The following is a 20,689-nucleotide window of genomic DNA, read 5'->3' as shown; positions in this document are numbered from 1 at the left end:
TTTCTTTCTTTCTTTCTTTCTTTCTTTCTTTCTTCTGTTTCTTCTTCTATAGTGTTTATTTAACTTTCTTTCTTTCTTTCTTTCTTTCTTTCTTTCTTTCTTTCTTTCTTTCTTTCTTTCTTTCGTGTGACTGAATGGATCCTGTTCATGGTTGCACATATGTACGCCTCCTGCTTGCGTGAGCATGTCCACAAACATCTGATCATCCCCGGCTCCAAACACTCTCTTTGGCTGTTTACACCAAACCCAAACAAAGTGTCGTTGGAGATGAGAGACAGGCCGTATACATCAACACCTCCAAAAACCCACAGCCATCTCTTCCCCTGCCAAACATCCTGGAACATTAGTGAGGTTAAGAGCAGCCTGAACTGCATCGATCAAACAACGCTGAGGCTTTCGTCTGGGTACGAGCTCTCGATTCCTGAGTAACTGTTTACAGAGGCTGGCACAGGATTGACACTTTGAGTAATAAATGATGTCTTAATAAATAACGACGTGGCAGCGTGGGACGAAAAGGAGTGAGGGTATTGACACACTGAATCTCAAGGCCTTTCAGCAGCTGGACAGTAAAAATAGCACCGAAACTCGATACAGACAGGAGCTGTCACTGTGGAAATCTCCATCAGTCAGAGCTCTCTCTCTCTCTGTGTGTTGGAGCATAACAAATATAACAAATTCATACTAGGCATTTACACACACACACACACACACACACACACACACACACACACACACACACACACACACACACACACACACACACCTCACAGGAGATCCAGAAATCCGCCCTTATGCCCTTCCGCTCTTTTCAGAAGAACTAAAACTGCACCCTAACATCCTTTTAGTTGTTTGTCACATCCTCATACTCTGATACACTCCATATACCATGATATGTGAGGCATTCCTCATTCTCATCGTTATCATCGGGACCGCTTTGGTCAAGGTCCTCCGTTATCCATTTCCTGTTTTGGGAGGGAGGCGCAATTCCTGTTCTGGCAGGATGTCATTGTAATATCTAATCGCCCACACAGGTCAGTCCACCCTGCTCACTGATTCAGCAGGTATCAGCACACACACACACACACACACACACACACATATGGATAAAGGGCTGTGTAATGGGAAAAAGACCAGAAGAAGAAAGACAAGTGGAAACAAATACAAGAGTGAGCAGAGAGAGGTGTGAGATTTGGTTGGGACCAGACTACAAATCCTCTTTATGTGGTGATGAGAGCTCTGCCATTTCAGCCTGCTCACTCAACAAACACTCCACTTTAATGCGTGTGTGAGTGTCAGCGAGAAGGAAGAACACAGCAAGTTGATACAATTCGCCTTAGACTAGGTTTTATGATAAGTGTAAGGTTTCTGAAGGACTGTCATGGAGAAGTGCGTCTTCAAGAAAACAACTCGATATCACACGGGAATATTAAGCAGGAATTTCACAGTAATTCATAGGTAAGGAGACGATTTGGATAATCTGACATGGCAAACAGCCAGCATGATACCGAGTAAATTTTCTCAGGAGAGCATCAGGAAGGTTTATGTATGAACAGAAGCTCATACATTCCTGGTACAGAGCAATAACCATACAGTACTGCATCACACTGACATCATCTGAGATTCTGATTTTAAATATTAATACAGTGATGAGGCAGCACGGTGGTGTAGTGGTTAGCGCTGTCGCCTCACAGCAAGAAGGTCCTGGGTTCGAGCCCCGGGGCCAGTGAGGGCCTTTCTGTGCGGAGTTTGCATGGTGTCCGCGTGGGTTTCCTCCGGGTGCTCCGGTTTCCCCCACAGTCCAAAGACATGCAGGTTAGGTTAACTGGTGACTCTAAATTGACCGTAGGTGTGAATGGTTGTCTGTGTCTATGTGTCAGCCCTGTGATGACCTGGCGACTTGTCCAGGGTGTACCCCGCCTTTCGCCCGTAGTCAGCTGGGACAGGCTCCAGCTTGCCTGCGACCCTGTAGAAGGATAAAGCGGCTAGAGATAATGAGATAAGATACAGTGACGAGACAACAATACATTTCTAGAAATTGGTCTGATTTAGAAATGAAGGAGCTGTTTTCACCATTCATGCCAAGTGAAGTCAAGTCCTTTATTTACGGTATTTATCGAGCACATTTAAAGGGGAACTGAAGTCATTTTTAAACTTGCTTTATTTCTTAATTATTCAATTACGTTTTCGGTTTTAGTAACCTTATATCGTGACTCGTATTGGCAACTAATTGCAATTAAATATTATACTTATCAGCCTGTTCGGTTTGAGCCATGTTGAATTTAGTTCGTTTGGTCCACGGCAGGCGTCGCTTATCCGCGCGATCTTCACGAGACTCCTGCGAGACTTCGAAACATGACATGTCAGCCATGTGTCAGTGCCGCCATTTTGAAAACTGTTTTCCAAATGAAATATTGCACAAAAACGAGTTTAAATGACGATTACTGCCTACTTTTTTCAAACTTTCCTGATTGCTATCAAAACAAACAAAACTTCCAGCTTGATTATGTCAGCATTCGAAAGAGAGCGCGCGCGTCTTTTGACAACGTTGGCAGATGTCGGTCACTTTGATTTCCGCTGTACGTTTTACTTCCGTCCTACGATGTCTCGCACAGGTCTCAATGAATCTCGTTTACGGCCATTGCTTTGACATATGGACTGATATATTACAGAGCATATTTCAAACACTCATAACTTGCCACAGCAGTGACAAAATAGCAATCAAAAATGCGTTCCTATATTTAATAAAATGAGATAAACAGAATTTTGATAATAAAAAATTTGCCTTCAGTTCTGCTTTAACAAGTGAAAACAAATGTTGGCCAGAATACTGTGCAATAAAATCAGTTATTATACATACTGGACACTTTTTTTCCATGGAATAAAAACATGTATTCTATTCCCTTCTAGTGAGTTTATTGATAGCATGCAATGTTGTTAAGCATATCGCTTACCCTCTGTGTATTACACCACTCTGCCCAATGGAGAATGAGTGTGCAATATTGTTACAATATTGCACATTGTCAGGACAACATGACGTCACATGTCAGAGACGTAAAACTTCTGCGTTAGTGAGTGACTGTGACAATTTGTAAACAAACATGGCTGCCAGGTTTGCGATGTTAAAAGTGGACGATTTTGAGAGAATTTTGGCTGCCAGGTCGCTCCGTTGTGTGTAGCTGTCGATGTTGATTTTAAAAGTAACTAAACAAATTCCACAGGGAAAATAATAATAATATTCGGCTTGACTGTGCTAGCATTGGCCTTTGCTAACGCTACATCATCTGGAAGGTAACTGGACTGCCGTGCTAACAGCACCGAGTCATGGGTAAGCTAGCGTTGGCCTTTGAGAATGCTGATAAGAAGAGTGTGCATGTATAATAATAATAATGGCTTTTTTTGTGGTCTATCAGATATATTCCATTCAGCTACTCATCTTTGACTTGTTTGATATCATGAATGGAATATATCTGATATACCACTCAACACCAGCCAATATTATTTAAATAATTTCAAACCTCATTTAAATAAATCTATGGGCTGCTGAGTGGCACAGCAGAAACATGTTTGCCCTTTGGTCAGGATATTGTTAGTTTAAATCCCGACAGAGTCCCATGAAAAGGAAATTACAATGGCATGAATTTTTCAATAACAAGACAAACACTACAGTATATAGTATAAAGAAACCTGTTATATTCATCCCTGTATGTAGGTCTTTCTGAAACTGTTGCCACAAAGGTGGAGGCATACAGTTGTCTAGAATGTTTTTGTACACTGGCATTACAATTTCCCTTCACTGGAACTAAGGGACCTAAATATGTTCCAGCATGACAATTCCCTTTTACACAATGTGAGGTCCATGAAAACATGGTTTGCCCTGGTTAGAGTGGAAGAACTCAAGTGTCCGGCACAGAGTCCTGACCTCAACCCCACTGAACACCTTTGAAATGAACCGGAACACTGACTGCACCCCAGGCCTCATCATCCAACATCAGTGTCTGACCTCGCTAAAGCTCTTGTGGATGAATGAACACAAATCCCCACAGCCACGCTCCAAAATTGAGTAGAAAGCCTTCCCGGGAGGCTATTAGAACATCAAAGGGAGGACTAAATCTGGAATGGGATATTTAACAAGCACATATGGGTGTGATTGATGTAGTAGGTGTTCACATACTTTTGGCGATGTAGTGTATTTTAGTTTGGCAGGAGATTTTAGTTTGAAAAAGCTCTCTCTTACAAGTACTTGAAAAAAACAAAAATCTTTATCAGATGAATAGCACTGCCTGACACGTGGTCATCTATTCTTCGTGTGCACATGACATCACGCTTATTGTATTTTCAAAACCGGAAGTCTGCTGTGTTGGATGAGAACAACAACCAAGATTGTGGTGGTTCATGTGTGAGCTGCTGCAACGTTTCATGATTTTCTTTTAATTTCATTGCCTTTGAAAAAAGACAATACCTACTTTGTGTGCAGGATATAACTGCTCATCATGACAAAGAGAAACGGTCCTTCAGAATTCCCAAAATAATTAAAAACGGTGACAAAACAGATGAACTGTCCATAGAATGCTGTGTGTACACTGTGGTTCAAAAACCTCCATCGTAAGGACTTAACTGAGGAAAAAGCCAATTACACCCGCATGTGTGTGTGTGTGTGTGTGGTGACCACTTTATATCTGGTAAGAGTTCATTGCTAATTAAAGCTATGTTTTCTGCTGATTAAATTGAACTTTTGAGCTTTAGTGCAAAGACTCTGCTTCTCATCTTGCAGGAGCACTGGCAAACCTACGTGATAAAACAAGTCCAGATTGGGCACCAACACTCAAATTAGGACATGATAAGATCAAGACAGGGGTGACACAGTAGTGTAGTGATTAGCACTGTCACCTCACAGCAAGAAGGTTCTGGGTTTGAGCCCAGTGGCTGAGGGGGGCCTTTCTGTGTGGAGTTTGCATGTTCTCCCCGTGTCTGCATGGGTTTCCTCTGGGTGCTCTGGTTTTCCCGACAGTCCAAAGACATGCAGGTTAGGCTAATTGGAGGGTCTAAATTGACCATAGGTGTGAATGGTTGTTTGTCTCTATGTGTCAGCCCTGTGATGACCTGGTGACTTGTCCAGGGTGTACCCCGCCTCTCGCCCATAGTCAGCTGAGATAGGCTCCAGCTCCAGTATCAAGAAGCAACAGGATAAATAAAAGATCTGCCAAGAAAGCCAGATTAGAAGCAGTGCAAACCTTAGCAAGTTTGGATACATGAGGAGAACAATGTGGGTCAACTTTGCCAGGTGAGAGATTGCAAATGCAGTTCCAGTAGCCCAGTAACTTCATTTTACTTATGCACTTTTTGTTTTACGGATGTACCAGAGTCAAAAGAAATTGAAGGCATCTAGGCTCTCATAAGCCTTCACTTGTGCGTTGGTTGTCCACAAGGTTTGTAGAACAAGATATTTCGCAATATCAGGGTATTCAATCAGTAGGAAAACAGAATACATGTGCATCAACGAGAATGGGATGAGAGTGTAGTGAGGATGCAAGGAGCAGATGTAAAGAAAGTTGGTGAATTCAAGTACCTGGGGTCAACTGTGCAGGAAAATGGGAGCTGCAATGGTGAGGTGAGAAAGAGAGTGCAGGCAGGGTGGAGCAGTTGGAGAAGGATTTCGGGAGTCATTTGTGATAGAAAAGTCCCAGCAAAAGTGAAAGGTAAGCTGCCTATAAGACGGTAGTGAGACCAGCTGTGATGTATGGATTGGAGACCGTACCCTTAACGAAGAGACAGGAGGCAAAGTTGGAGGTGGCGGAGTTGAGGATGTTAAGATTTGCGATGGGAGTGATAAGGTTGAACAGGATAAGGAATGAGCACATCAGAAGGATGGCACATGTGGAGAGCTTGGGAATTAAGCTAAGAGAGATGAGACTGAGATGGTATGGGCACATCCTGAGAAGAGATGCAGAGCATGTTGGAAGGAGAATGTTGAGGATGGAGCTGCCAGGCACACGAAAACGAGGAAGGCCAAAGAGGAGATACATGGAAGTGGTGAGAGAGGACATGAAAGTGGCAGGTGTGGTAGAGAAGGATGCGGAAGACAGGGAGCAATGGAGACGAAAGATCCGCTGTGGCGACCCCTAATCAGGAGCAGCCAAAAGAAGAAGAAGAAGAAGAAGAAGGGTATTCAATCGGTGATAATGAGGCTAAATCCTCTGTATAATCCGATGGGTTTAACATATACAGGTCAATGCCATGGCGGCACGGTGGTGTAGTGGTTAGCTCTGTCGCCTCACAGCAAGAAGGTCCGGGTTCGAGCCCCGTGGCCGGCGAGGGCCTTTCTGTGTGGAGTTTGCATGTTCTCCCCGTGTCCGCATGGGTTTCCTCCGGGTGCTCCGGTTTCCCCCACAGTCCAAAGACATGCAGGTTAGGTTAACTGGTGACTCTAAATTGACCGTAGGTGTGAATGTGAGTGTGAATGGTTGTCTGTGTCTATGTGTCAGCCCTGTGATGACCTGGCGACTTGTCCAGGGTGTACCCCGCCTTTCGCCCATAGTCAGCTGGGATAGGCTCCAGCTTGCCTGCGACCCTGTAGATCAGGATAAAGCGGCTAGAGATAATGAGATGAGATGAGATGAGATGAGATGAGATGAGGTCAAAGCCACACATTTCAACTTTTTCTCTGAATCTTGACTTGGCAGAGGACTCCAGAGAATCATAATATTTCGATAAAGTCAGAGATGCATCGCAGTTATTATTCACATGAAATGGCATTTTGGATTTATATATCATTCAACATGGCGGCGGAAGCATAGGTCACATTGTTTGGTCACATGGTTGCACATGAAGAATGAGTTAGTCACCAGCAGACTATGAGAGAGGACATGGAAAAGGTGATAAACAAACTCAGTGTTTGAAAGTGTCTGGGATTTATTTCACTCATTTTGTGTAGTCCAAAAACATGAGGATGAGGTCAACTAGTGACTCTAAATTGCCCATAGGTGTGAATGTGAATGGCTGTTGTCTGTTCATGCTGTGATAGATTGCTGACCTGCCCAGGGTGTACCCCGCCTCTCATCCAATGTCCGCTGGGATTGGTTCCATGATCCTCAGTAGGATAAGTGGTATAGATAATAAATGGATGGATGGATGGATGGATGGATGGATGGATGGATGGATTTTGTGTAGTGGAATCTTCATGTGTGCAGTCTGGTAAAGCACAGTTTAAACCAACAAATTTAAATCACTCAAGGCATGTGCACTATGTGCCATTAATGTTGATTAATACCCATGACCAAGACTACTGCCAGAAGAACAAATCACAGAGAAATAGCTAGACATCTATTAGACATGACATATCAGAAACATCGCCACAGCCTCTGTGCTCACCAGGCACACAACATTACATCACATTACATTACATTACACTCACTGTCCTAAACTACTGCCATGTGTGATGTGTTTGTAGCTGCCTCGAAGACAAATCAATGGTGCAGTTCACTGTGCACTTGCGTCTGCTCTTGTCAGCTGGATTGAGAGCATGTGTGTGTGTGTATATATATATATATATATATATATATATATATATATATATATATATATATATATCACTATATATCACAGGAGATGAAGCTGAAAATGAGCCATAGCTGTGTTGTGAGTCTGATGAAGCAGCATCCTGAGAGCTAGAACATCACTACCAATCATACGACGAGCTCAGATAGCTTTCACAGAGATCCTTGTGTAGAGAAATGTGCAGAGAAGTGACTCACTGATGTGTTCTCCCTGAACCTGGAGATCATTTAACATGTATCACATTTTTATATTTGAGTGATTCCTTGTTTGGGATGTCTCTTAGCCCTTATATCTCGTAAGATTGTACGAGTTCATACATTTTCAACATTGTGTCAAAAGAAATATGCGTGTAACTATTCAAAGTCTCATCTCAGGCGACAATCTATTTGTTTTCCGAGCCATGATTACATTTTACTGCTAAATATATAGAATACAGAATTAGCAAATGCACAAAATGCACAAAACTAGGATCCACACTAACGGCATGAGGACATTAAGGACTTTCTAATTTGTGTAATGTTGTTCCATTAATAATTTACTTTTAAACTATAATTTGGGAAACAAATTTTAAAGTAACTTCATGAGTCAATATCACAATATCACTGAAACTAAAGAAAAACGAATGAGAGAACTTGCCTTTCTTCTTCCCGTGATCCTCAGGAAATTAAGATGATGGAATTTAAAGGTCAACTACTACTGACCTTTAAAGCACTGAATGGTCTTGCGCCACAGTACCTGAGCGACCTTCTGGTCCTTTATGACCCGCCACACCTACTTAGATCAAAAGGTGCAGGCTATCTGTTGGTACCTCATATCGTGAAGGCTACATCAGGGGGCAGAGCCTTTTCTTACAAAGCGCCACAGTTATAGAACGACCTTCCAAGTAGTGTTCAGGACTCAGACACAGTCTCAGTGTTAAAGTTGAGGCTGAAAACATATCTGTTGAGTCAAGCCTTTTGTTAATAGTTTTATTAGGTAAAGGAGGAGATCTGGAGGGTCCTCAGGCATAGTGTTGTGGTAAACTGGGATGTATGGATGCTGTCAGTCCCCCACTCACTCGCTCACTCGGGTTTGTTGACGGTGTAGTGGCTGCTGCTTTATGTCCCGGGGTGCCCTCATGCCTGTGTTACCTTCTGGCTCTCCCCTTTTAGTTATGCTGTCATAGTTTAGTTTTGCCAGAGTCTCTGCTTGCACTCAGTGCAAAATGTATACTGTTCCTACTCATCAGGTGATATTGGGCATACCTAACAACTTGTGTTTTCTCTCTCTCTCTCCCCCCCTCACTCTGTCTGTCTCTCTGAGTTACATGTCGATCCTGAGATCGAGATGCTGACCTCTTCTGCTCCTCAGATCTGCTTGATCCATCCTGACACCCTACTTCTGGCTGGAGTCTCATCACATCGCTCCTGTGGAGGACGGCCCCATATGGACAGTCGAAAGTCGCACTTGGAAGACGCTCTGGACACTTACAGTAAAGCTTTTATGGCTGAGGACTACAGTTACCTTGCTAACTTTAGGACTGCAGTTGTCATAAACAGTTTTGCACTCAAGTTTCCATCAATGAACAGTTTATAATTTCAACAAAACAGACTTCATGTTACAACTATAATGAATTTCCTGGTTTCACAGTTAGACTTTGTGACTATATAGGACACTGTTATAGAAGCAAGTTATTTATAATCATGTTATCACCCAAATGAGGATGGGTTCCCTATTGGGTCTGGTTCGTCTCGAGGTTTCTTCCTCATGTCGTCTGAGGGAGTTTTTCCTTGCCACCGTTGCCACAGGCTTGCTCATTGAGGATAAATTAGAGATAAAATTAGCTCATGTTTAAAGTCTTTAATTTTCTGTAAAGCTGCTTTGCGACAATGTATCACTCACTCACTTCTTCCAGCTTGTTCCATGCTGCCAGGTGGACCCTACTGAGCCATGTCATATTAATTGGAGCATAGTTTTATGCCAGGTGCCCTTCCTGCCACAACCCTCCCATTTCCAGGCTTGGGAAACAGCCATTCACACCTATGGGCAATTTAGAGTAGCCAGATAACCTAACTGCATGTCTTTGGACTGTGAGGGAAACTGGAGGAAACCCTCGCAGACACGGGGAGAACATGCAATCTCCAAACAGAAAGGCCCCCCCATAAGCTGCTGGGCTCGAACCCAGAACCTTCTTGCTGTGTGGTGACAGTGCTAACCACTGCACCACCACCATACCACACTGAAGGGCACTTTACCTATATTTAAATTGTCTTTCACCTTTACATAAATATTTGCCTCTGCCAACTTGACAGCATGATGGTGCAGCAGCAGTGCATTCATGGTGGTGCATTCACTGTTGCTTTACAGCAAAAAGGTTCTGGGTTTGAACCTCACAGTCGACGGGGGCCTTTCTGTGTGGAGCATGTTCCCCCCGTGTCTGCATGGGATTCCTCCGCATGCTCTGGTTTCCCCTACAGTTCAAAGACATGCAGATTCGGTAAAAATGCCTAGCCACTGTGTGGTTGCACAAGCCAGTGCATACTTAGTGCCGGTCCCAAGCCCGGATAGATTGGGGAGGGTTGCGTCAGGAAGGGCTTCCTGTGTAAAAACCTATGCCAAATCAAATACGTCGAACAGATCCACTGTGGTGATCCCTAATGGGAGCAAGAAGAAGAAGAAGAACTTTGTTGGAGGAGGTTATGTTTTTGCCTCCATTTGTTTGTCCCAACATAACTTAAAAATTAGTGAAAGGATTTTGATGACATTTGGAGGAAAGGTGAGCCATGGGCCAAGGAAGAATTGACTAGATTTTGATGCAAATCCAGATATGTATGTGGACCCAGGATCCAGATATGTATAACTCAACAAGTACTGAACGGATTTTGATGAAATTTGGTGTACAGCTTTAGTATTATCTTAGCTTCAGTTGGTTTGATTTTGATGTTAGGTATGCACTCTACCTAGTGTCCTACTAGTTGTGAATTTAATGTATTTGATTTGTTGAATCATCCATTTGCAAGTCATGCTTTGCGAAAATGAAACATGAATGGTTTAAATGTGCCTTTTAAAACAAATGGTTGCATCAAGTGTGCCATAAATGAATTTACTTCTATCAAGACCCAATAAAATACTTAAAGACCCACTACAGGAAGCTGAATCTCAAAAACTTGTCTGTTCACATTTTAAGGCCTCTGAGAATTTTATGGCATGTTAGATTCACTTTGCACCACTTGCCCTTTTACACACAGGGAACCTGGTGTCCCCAAACCCCCATTTCATCAGTGGCACACAGGTCAGAGGTCAATATCCGTTTTGTGAAGAGGGTCAAGCCCTCACCATGTGCATAATGAAGATTCGATAATCCCCCATCCACCCAAGTCCAAACTCAGTCCTTAAATCCCCTTCCAGGAATATTTACACACTGAATCAGGACAAAAAAACTCCAAAACTTTGCATAGCAATAAACATGCAATCAAGCATATAAACAGCTCTAGCTTTGGGACAGGATTGTTGTTTTTGTGTAAACAGCAGCTGAGGATGGATTGCCTCAAGAGCAGATTAATTTATCTGTCTGCAATTTGTTTCCATCCATCATATTCCCTCAGAGTCTCTTCTACAGATGCGTCTATTCTGACAGTGAGTCAGCGCTTTATTTTAGTTTCACGACAGAGTCACTGTGAGGGCAAAGAAAAACGTCCCTTCTGTGTTATTCAGTAAAAGTGACAGTATCTTGACAGGACTTGCCCTGCATGTGACGTGACATCAATGGAGAAGTAGGAGATGCTTAAAGGACGAGTTCTCTGAAATTCATATATTTTCTAGCATTTTGGACAGCATATAAGTGTGTGTGTGTGTGTGTGTGTGTGAGACTGAACTTCCAACTGCACACCTGCTTCTACTTGATTCTGACATTTTGGGTTGCTAGTTAGCCAAATAAACACATACACCAGCTGCGAACAACATTCATAATTGACCCAAATGGCTTGTAAAACGCTGTGTGAAATAAATGTATAAACATGTGCATGCGGCATCATCTGATCTGCCAATCTGCAATAAAAAACAACAACTGCAGTCTATGAAGCAGGTTTGTCTCCAACAGCAAGCAAATACTCGCCACTTAATACTGCAATGGACATTCTGACTCTAAACTCCTGATCAAAGGCCACGGAGTTTATTGTCGGATCAAGCTCCCCTATGAAGCATTTAGTGGTGCGGAAAGGTAGCCTGGCTATCTGAGGAGGCTGAACTAATCCAAATGCCAAAAGGTCCTTCTTTTTTTTCCAATCTCATGTATATGTAAATGCAGAATGTCGTCAGTGAATACCCGTTCTGGAGAGCTTAACTCAAGATCGGCTGAGACAACAGAAAAGCACTCATTATTCTCTCTGTGTAACCCAATCAGGAAGCTTAGGCTTGCAGAAAATCTGCCCCCCCCATCAAGGTGAATGGGAGCTTAGAGGGACAGCCAAAGAGATTTAACTTCCTCACTTAGCCGGTGTAATTAAAATGTAACTTAATCAAATCAAGTGCTGCGTTTCCTTGGGGGAAGGGGGGTTAATAATGGCATTCAGGGCATTATGGGCTTGTTTTCAGATTACGAAAAAAGCGAGGGTTCTTTCAGAGGCTCTTAGAAAGACAATCCAAATGCCAAGACACTTTGCATAGTCTATGAGTCCATATGTGTTAGGACAAAGGTAGCTGATAATAAATCTAGGACTCGATTTGAACATCATTTCCTTTATAACACAGAAATCATTCTTTCCTATTCACTTTTCATGTAGTATTCCCATTATCAATGTTGTAATTCCAACCATTTTTTGAAATTTATACACCAAGTTTCCTCGATGGGCGGCACGGTGGTGTAGTGGTTAGCGCTGTCGCCTCACAGCAAGAAGGTCCTGGGTTCAAGCCCCGGGGCCGGCGAGGGCCTTTCTGTGTGGAGTTTGCATGTTCTCCCCGTGTCCACGTGGGTTTCTTCCGGGTGCTCCGGTTTCCCCCACAGTCCAAAGACATGCAGGTTAGGTTAACTGGTGACTCTAAATTGAGCGTAGGTGTGAATGTGAGTGTGAATGGTTGTCTGTGTCTATGTGTCAGCCCTGTGATGACCTGGTGACTTGTCCAGGGTGTACCCCGCCTTTCGCCCGTAGTCAGCTGGGATAGGCTCCAGCTTGCCTGTGACCCCGTAGAAGGATAAAGCGGCTAGAGATAATGAGATGAGATGAGAAGTTTCCTCGATGTTTTCACTTGAAACCAAAGAGTTTCAAGAGCTGGGTAAAATTCAGTTATTATCTCATCCGGCCGACAGGTGATGAGCTTATGCCATCATGTGTTGTCCGGCGTCATCCACATTTCACAAAAATTGCTTTTTCTCTCTCAGTTCTTCACCGATTTTTATTCTTTTTGGCAGGAAGGTAGGTCCACCTGGGGTGCATATGGCGTCTACCCAAATTTGCATAATTACAATTAATAATGAAGATATGGAGTAATTAAGCCCTAACAAGCAGTTTCCACACAAATCGCTTCTTCTCTGTCAATTCTTCACCAAATTTAATTCTTTCTGGCATGAAGGTAGGGGTACCTAGGGTGCATATAATGTCTACCCAGATTTGCTTAATTACAATTATTAATGAAGTTATGGACTAATTAAGCCTTAATGAGCAGTTCAATAAAAATCACTTCTTCTCGGTCAATTCCTCGCCGTTTTGGATTCTTTCTGGCAAATAGGTCGGTGTTCCTAGGGTATATAGCTTCTATATATAGCTTGTATGTAGTGTATATAGCTTGCAACATTTATTGCACACTTTAGATCATTCCTTCTGGACTAGATGGGGCCGGAGTGAGCTATGCCATCAATGATAGTCTCGTTGAAAGTTATAGAGGAATGCATGCATTTTATAATAATCCATCCATCCATCCATTATCCGTAACTGCTTATCCTGTGAAGGGTTGCGGGCAAGTTGGGGCCTATCCCAGCTGACTATGGGTGAGAGGCGGGGTACACCCTGGACAAGTTGCCAGATCATTGCAGGGCTGATACATAGAGACAAACAACCATTCACACTCACATTCACACCTACGGTCAATTTAGAGCCACCAATTAGCCTAACCTGCATGTCTTTGGACTGTTGGGGAAACCAGAGCACCTGGAGGAAACCCACGCAGACACGGGAGAACATGCCAACTCCACACAGAAAGGCCCCCATCGGCCACTGGACTTGAACCTAGAACCTTCTTGCTGTGAGGCAACAGTGCTAACCACTACACCACCGTGCCGCCCGTTTTATAATAATACGTTTTTAATAGTCATTCTAAATGAAAATATCAAAGATTAGATGATCAAAGCAAGGGTATTTATAATAAAGCATATTAAAGAACCAGTGTAAATCACAAATAAATTAACTATAAGTCCCAGTGCAAGTCTGTGTACTATGAATCATGCAGACGTTAACAAAACAAGCCCCAAGACTATTTTACTGTCTAGCAGTTTTTGAATTAGCATTCCTAATCTTCTCTGGAACAATATTCCACAATTTATGGGTGACGTAAAAAAAAAAATTCCAGTGGCTAAGCTGTGACTGATGTTAGGCCTGCCTCAGCTGAGCAAAGTGCCTGGGATGGGCTATACAGCTTAGCTTTACCATAAATGTCATGAGTAATACTTTGCAGTTCATGTGGAATTTAATATGCAACGAGTTGAGTAATTTGCCCTGAATTGGTTTCTCCTGGTAATGTCTTGGGCTGCTCCATTCTGAATTAATTGATTCTTCCTTAAAAAAACGCAGTTCAGCAGCCGATCAGGAACATGTTACTGTAGTCCATCCTATAAAAGCATGCACTAACTTCTCAGCAATATCTAGGTTTAGCATAATTCTTATTTTGTTTCTCAGACAGTAATTACTGGTTTTTAGATGTTAATTAATTTAAACTTGTGTTTTGCTTTAATACTGTACTAACTGCCCCCCGACAGGGTTTGAGCTTAGTGGTATTCTTAGATTCTGACCTATTTAACTCGCATGAGGATCTGTTTTCCATGGAAGACTGCAATCCACATCTGTAAGTCACTGTGGATAAGGACATCTGCTAAATGCTAAGTGTAAATGTAAATGTTAGTTACATGGGAAACAATAATAAACCAGCATCTTGGGTTACACCAAGATTAAACTGTATATTTTGGTTTTACAGAAAAGGCGTCAGTCAACCTTCACAGTGAAATCAACAACCCTTTTACAAGCACATTTAACATAACTATATACAAACAATAAAATGTGTCCTTCTTTAATACATAAATGCATCTATTTAGTGGTGGAATATTTTCTTAGAGGAATAAATCACTTTGGGTTGTGCTGTTAGAGAAAAATAATCAACTTTGGGGTGGTCTAGTATCACAAGACTTTATCCTTGATTATTATCCTATAACATCACGTCCTGTCATGTTTTACTTTTTGTATAAACTGCAATATACAGTATCTGTTGACATATTGTTGAAAACCAGTTGATAAAATGGTTCATGACAGTTTATAGATGGTGTGTTGAGAATCTAAACTAGACGATCCAAATAAATAACTGGTTTCTCCTGGTAATGTCTTGGGCTGCTCCATTCTGAATTAATTGATTCTTCCTTAAAAAACGCAGTTCAGCAGCCAATCAGGAACATGTTACTGTACGTCTTCACACAATTGCAGCCACCTACGACATTTCCTCAATTCAAATACTGGATATATTATCCCATCAGAGAATCGCAGTGTAGACACAGGACTAATCCAAGGATCCAGTTGATTCTACTCTATGAACTTAATGAAGTGAATTAATTAGTGGTTATTTGTTTCGACACATTATGGTTAATGATAAGATGAATAAAGACTAGTATCGCAGTGAAACTAGAACAAGACATTAGACTGCATCCTATTTCTCTTCCTCAATCCAATCATCTTAGCTTTGAAAAATTGCAAATGCATCCCTGAAAAGGAAGTTCAGTATCTGTGTGAGCTTGGATTAGTGACGGTTCATCAACCAGAAGACATTCTTGAAGTTGTTCCCAATTGTTTCCTCCTCTGTATTTGTAAAGTTGAAGAATCAAGTGGAGAGCTCTAGTCTGGGGTGAATTTATTATTTCGAGAAACCTTAGAAAACTGAGGTGAGTTTAGTTTGTAGGTTTTGCAGGTTTATATATCACTGTTGCTAAGCACTGAGCACTTCAGAGCTCAGAAAACTGACACACTCCTGCTGCAGTCCATCTTGGACCACCATTAAAAATTTACACACTTTTTGAAAGACTTAAAAACTATCCGCCTAGCAGTAAGGTTGCAGGAGCTGAAGAGAGGAATCTGAAATAATACCCAGAGAGAGAGAGAGAGAGAGAGAGAGAGAGAGATTAAACCCATTTGTGCGGTTGAGAAAGGGTTTTTGAAACTTGAGGATCTGTAGTTAAATCCTTTTACTGCCTGTACTCAGTTTATCAGTGGAACCCCAAATCTGGTTTTCATTAATACATACCTGTACACCTTTCATGGGTTATGTGCAGTAATGGAAACAGTCTGAAACACACCAAATAACTAAAAGTACTGTGACTGTAATTATTCACTTGAGTAAAAGTAAAAGTAGTGAGACTAAACAAGCCTCTAATATAAACACAAAGTAAAGAAGTTAATGTTAGCTCGTTTGCTGACTTTGGGGTTTCAGTAGCTTGCCAGATCATTCAACTAGATATCCATCCATCCATCCATCCATCCATCCATTATCCATAACCGCTTATCCTGTGCAGGGTCGCAGGCAAGCTGGAACCTATCCCAGCTGACTATGGGCGAAAGACGGGGTACACCCTGGACAAGTCGCCAGGTCATCACAGGGTTGACACATAGAGACAAACAACCATTCACACTCACATTCACACCTACGGTCAATTTAGAGCCACCAATTAGCCTAACCTGCATGTCTTTGGACTGTTGGGGAAACCGGAGCACCCAGAGGAAACCCATGCGGACACGGGGAGAACATACAAACTCCACACAGAAAGACCCCCGTTGGCTGCTGGACTCAAACCCAGAACCTTCTTGCTGTGAGGTGACAGTGCTAACCACTACACCACCGTGCCACCTAACTAGCTACTGTACCTAGATCATGCTAATACATACATGTTGCTAGCTACACGGCCCTCTCTATAATCGCGGGTACATTTCAAGTGTTGACTATGTTCATCGTCGTCAACTCTGTTGCCGCTAAACTGGGCAATCCATTAACAGAATTGACGACAACAGAGTTGACATTTCCCAACATTTTGTGTCTTAACTCCATATGCTAATCTCAAACTAGCTGCCACATGGTATGTACAAAAACAGAATTTTATGGATTTTAATCATATTATTGTTTTTTTTTAATGACTAAGAGATTCACTCCAATATCACAATAACAGATTTGATGAATAATTAATCTACTGTTATCCTCAGCATTTTGTTCAAATTAATGACAAAAGAAACACAACACACCTCACTGCCTTTCTGAAGTTTCCTGCCAGAGGAAGTGAAGTCTCTTGGTGCAGGTGTCGTGTGTATTATTAAAAGTCTTTGTGGATTTTATGCGGTCTTATAACAGAGTTGACAAGAACACTGGGAAGGATATATATATATTTTACTGAAATTTCACATAATACAAAAAATACACTTTCTATGCAATTAATTTTATAACAGTTAAGAGAATAAGCCCCCCAAAACAGATTGTGAGGCTGAATCACCATGTTTATTCAAGTTGAATGTATGAATCAGGAGTCAAAGATGGCCAGTAATGTGGGGGGAGGGTGGGAGTCATTTAATTAAAGGGCATATTCTGGACCAATTTTTTTTTTTTTTTAAATGAAAGTATGTCCCTTTACACACTCATCCAGAAGGGTAATTTTGCACAAGGCCATCTGTCTACAGCAGAAAAAAAATAAAATAACAACGCGTCTGGAAAAATCCCAAGGGAGTCTGGAGCCAGATTCGTGACGTTACCTGCAGAAGCGCCAGCAGGCTGCGCGAGCTTTGCACGGTTTCAGTGCACAGCCTGTGTAGACCAAGCGCTCCCATTTCTCTCTCATTGTCTGGTCTTTTGGGAAACGATGAGCACTAATCCCATCAAGATTGGTGTTGCTACACCCTCCTACGATACATCTGTTAACCATTTTAATAATTACGTGATAACGTTGAAGAAATTTGCAAAAAACCACCAGGTTGTTTTCTCATAAACAAACCAGCGCTGGCGTAGGATTCAGAGGGAGGCGTCCCACACGCGACGTCATGAAAATCAATGTTTCCCAGGAAATCCAAATGCCGAGTTTTTTCAGAGGCGGACCAATTCTCCTCAAATGGCTTGATTTTAACTGATTTTTTCTGGTATTGTGTAAGGTAAAAAAATTGCAGAGAATGCAGAATGTTACAGATATTTGACCAAAGTTTACTATAAAATATGAGAATTACATTGATCTTGCTCCTGAATTTACCCGTGATATGCACTTTAATGTTTTATGGATAAATTGGATCTAAAATGTACATCAAGCATTGCTGTTGGTGAAAGTTTGTCATAATTTGCATTATTGTTCAAAACTGATTCAATAAAGATTTCTTTTGTGGAAAATAATAAGAAGTTTATCTCAGAGACGCAAAATGTACCCCAGATTCTAGAATGACCCACATATTTAGCTGTTTAGCAAAGATGTTCCTCAGACATTATCCTGAGCGTTACCTAAAGACCCTAACAGCATGAAGATATTCAGTAACACAGCAGACAATCACTACCAAACATCAAAGTGATATCTTAAAGTTAATACAGAGCTTTCATACTGTAAAACATCAAACGATATGGCTAGCTAGTCAAGCTCATTTAGTTAGCTGCTGGCGTAGCTAAATGTTTCCACAGGTTGGATGTTGAGCTGTGAAATGCCGATGTCTCCACAGATTCTGGCTTGCATAATTTGATTTGCTTTAATGTTTCCTTGGAAGCATTAAAAATGAAAATATGTGATAAATTGTGCTGGGGATGCTCATCTCTCTCCACTGTCTCAGACTGCTGCTTCCGGCGAAGTATTTAGCATCTGAAGTGTAGACTTTCAGCAGGAAACTTTTCTTTTTTATACACTACCGTTCAAAAGTTTGGGGTCACCCAGACAATTTTGTGTTTTCCATGAAAAGTCACACTTTTATTTACCACCATAAGTTGTAAAATGAATAGAAAATATAATCAAGACATTTTTCTGGCCATTTTGAGCATTTAATCGACCCCACAAATGTGATGCTCCAGAAACTCATCTGCTCAAAGGAAGGTCAGTTTTATAGCTTCTCTAAAGAGCTAAACTGTTTTCAGCTGTGCTAACATGAACAATCAAGGGTTTTCTAATCATCCATTAGCCTTCTGAGGCAATGAGCAAACACATTGTACCATTAGAACACTGGAGTGATAGTTGCTGGAAATGGGCCTCTATACACCTATGGAGATATTGCACCAAAAACCAGACATTTGCAGCTAGAATAGTCATTTAGCACATTAGCAATGTATAGAGTGGATTTCTGATTAGTTTAAAATGATCTTCATTGAAAAGAACAGTGCTTTTCTTTCAAAAATAAGGACATTTCAAAGTGACCCCAAACTTTTGAACGGTAGTGTATTTATTTTGTCTCGTCTTGTCTCGTCTTCTTCCGCTATATCCGGGACCGGGTCGCGGAGGCAGCAGTCTAAGCATGGAAGCCCAAACTTCCGTCTCCCCAGACACCTCGGTCAGCTCCTCGGGAAGAACACCGAGGCGTTCCCAGGCCAGCTGAGAGACATAGTCCCTCCAGCGTGTCCTGGGTCTTCCCCGGGGCCTCCTCCCGGGGGGACATGCCTGGAACACCTCCCCAGGGAGGCGTCCAGGAGGCATCCAAAAAAGATGCCCGAGCCACCTCAGCTGGTTCCTCTCAATGTGGAGGAGCAGCGGCTCTACTCCAAGCTCCTCCCGAGTGACTGTGCTTCTCACCCTATCTCTAAGGGAGCGCCCAGCCACCCTGCGAAGGAAACTCATTTCGGCCGCTTGTATCCGCGTTCTTGTTCTTTCGGTCATTACCCAAAGCTCATGACCATAGGTGAGAGTCGGAATGTAGATCGACCAGTAAATTGAGAGCTTCGCCTTTTGGCTCAGCTCCTTCTTCACCACGACGGACCGGTAAAGCGACCGCATCACTGCGGAGGCTGCACCAATCCGCCTGTCGATCTCACGCTCCATCCTTCCCTCACTCGTGAACAAGATCCCCAGATACTTAAACTCTTCCACTTGAGGCAGGACTTCTCCACCAACCGGGAGAGGGCAAGCCACCCTTTTCTGGTCGAGAACCATGGCCTCGGACTTGGAGGTGCTGATTCTCATCCCAGCCGCTTCACACTCGACTGCAAACCGCCCAAGTGCATGCTGGAGGTCCTGGCTTGAAGAAGCCAACAGGACATCATCATCCGCAAAAAGCAGAGATGAAATCCTGTGGTTCCCAAACAGGATTCCTTCCGGCCCCTGGCTGCGCCTAGAAATTCTGTCCATAAAAATTATGAACAGAACCGGTGACAAAGGGCAGCCCTGCCGGAGTCCAACATGCACTGGGAACAGGTCTGACTTACTGCCGGCAATGCGAACCAGACTCCTGCTCCGTTCGTACAGGGACCGGACAGCCCTTAGCAAAGAGCCCCGAACCCCATACTCCCGAAGCACCCCCCACAGAATACCACGGGGGACACGGTCAAATGCCTTCTCCAGATCCACAAAGCACATGTGGACTGGTTGGGCAAACTCCCATGAACCCTCGAGCACCCTATGAAGGGTATAGAGCTGGTCCAGTGTTCCGCGACCAGGACGAAAACCGCATTGTTCCTCCTGGAGCCAAGGTTCGACTATTGGTCGAATTCTCCTCTCCAGTACCCTAGAGTAAACTTTCCCCGGGAGGCTGAGAAGTGTGATTCCCCTATAATTGGAGCACACTCTCCGGTCCCCTTTCTTAAAAAGCCAGTATTTTGTTTTATATTTATTTCATTTTGATTGGGATAGAGATTTATTTATTTAGAATTTGCACCATCTTTTAATTGGCTTACAGTATTCTTGGATCAAATGCATTTATTTATTTGTTTTTTACTCTGTAACAGTGATTAAAAAAAATGAATGTAGGTGAAG

Source organism: Neoarius graeffei, chromosome 21 (assembly GCF_027579695.1).
Source record: "Neoarius graeffei isolate fNeoGra1 chromosome 21, fNeoGra1.pri, whole genome shotgun sequence".
Lineage (NCBI taxonomy): Eukaryota > Metazoa > Chordata > Actinopteri > Siluriformes > Ariidae > Neoarius > Neoarius graeffei.
The sequence above is the reverse complement of the archived record's forward strand: the minus strand, read 5'-3'. Positions refer to the sequence as shown.